The sequence below is a fragment of the Aedes albopictus genome, chromosome 3 (assembly GCF_035046485.1).
Source record: "Aedes albopictus strain Foshan chromosome 3, AalbF5, whole genome shotgun sequence".
In the NCBI taxonomy this organism is placed as follows: Eukaryota; Metazoa; Arthropoda; class Insecta; order Diptera; family Culicidae; genus Aedes; species Aedes albopictus.
This window is the reverse complement of record NC_085138.1, coordinates 27878278-27880163: the sequence shown is the minus strand read 5'-3', so window position 1 is coordinate 27880163 and position 1886 is coordinate 27878278.

The following is a 1886-nucleotide window of genomic DNA, read 5'->3' as shown; positions in this document are numbered from 1 at the left end:
TCTGATTGGGAACGGCCCCGCTCTAGTGTCAAAATTCTCGGACCGCGATGAATTCAGTTCATCAGTGCACTCGTCTATACTCCATTGCACGGTGACGGTGACATCATCAAGAAATCGCTCTCTTTCTCTCATACAGGAAATTAGAAAACAACAGGACCAAAACCTGTCAAATTTGACAGGTACTGGTCCTGTTGTTTTCAAACTCTCTGAAAGAGCGAAAGAGATAGAATGCCGCCGTGAGGTGGTCTATAGACGAGTGCACAGATGAACTAAATTCACCGCGATGAACCGAGAATTTTGCCTCTAGAGCGGGGCCATTCCCAATCAGAGTTGTTCAATTCTGATTGGAAGCGACCCCGCTCTAGTGTCAAAATTCTCGGATAAATTCAGTTCATCGGTGCACTCGTCTATGGACTTATCCACTAGTAGTGAGTCAAATTCACTCGGTCCGAGAATTTTTACACCAGAGCGAAGTCGATTCCAATAAGAATTTGACGATTCTGATTAGAAAAGGCCCCGCTACAGTTCAAAATTCTCGGACCAAGTGAATTTGATTCATCGGTGGATAAATCCATAGGGCATTGCATACACGGTCAGAAAATTCACTCATTTTAGAGCTAAAGTGGGACAACTCAAAAATGAGTAAATTTTATTTCCATCGATAGCGCTGGCCCAAATGCGAAAATCTCATCAGTTCAAGTCGTATAAGATTCTTGCTGATGTGAAGAATATTATACGGCTTAAATTGGTTGGATTTTTGCATTTGGGCCAGCGCTATCGGTGGAAATGCAATTTACTCATTTTTGAGCTTTTCCAGTTTAGCTCAGTTTTGTGTGAATCTTACTCATTTTAGAGTAACTTTTTCTTAGCGTGTACGTTAATTGCTATGATAATTTTTTCTAAGTTTTTGACGTTTCGTAGCCGTATTGTTAACCATTAATCGGACATAGAAGAATTTCGCCAGCTTTTCATGGGTGGTTTGATTCGATTCCAAATGTAAAGTGCACGTGCGTGGGAAAGTGTGCTGATTTATGACATGATGACGGCACGATGGCACCCCTTCAGGAGGTCCTTCTGGTATTCCACAGGAATTCTATCCACGATTTCTCCAAGAAATCCTTTGCTATTTCTCCACAAATTTGTTCCAGGACTCCTTCAAGAGTTTTATGTGGGGTTCTCAGTGCGATTCTCTGTGGTACTTCCAGGAGTTTGTTCTGAGATTCCAAAAGAGATGCCTTCTTTGATTCCTTCAAGAGCTCTTGCCAGGATTCTTCCAGGAGATACTCCCGAGATTCATCCAAAGATTTTATTGGGATTTCTCCGGATTTCTCCTCCAGGAATTCCATCCTAAATTCTCCTAATGGTTTCTTTTGAAATGTCTTCAGAAGTTTTTTTTTTTTACTTCCAGAAGGAATTCCTGAGAATTCCAGCAATTTTACTCGGGTTTTTTTTCGGGATTCCTCCAGGCGTTCTCTCGGAGACTGCTTCAGGGATTTGTTCCGAGAAAATTATCCAGAAACTCCTTCCAAAATTCCGCCAGGGATTCCTTCTAGGAATTCTTTGCGAGATTATTGCCGGAGTTCCTTCTGGGATTTCTTCAGGAATTCTTTCTGAGATCCTTCGAAGAATCCTACAAAAACTTCTTTGGGATTTTCCCAGGACCTCCTTTCGGGATTCTTTCATGAACTAGTTCTGGCATTGTTTCAAGAATTCCTTCCGCGATTTCTACGGTAATTCCACCGGGAACTTCTTCCGGGATTCCTCCACGAACTACTTACTGGATTCTTTCGGGAGCTACACCAGGAATTCCTACGGAATTATTTTCTGAAATTCTGCCAATTTCTTCAGGAACTCCTTCGTGGATTTCTTCGGGTACTTCTTCCGGC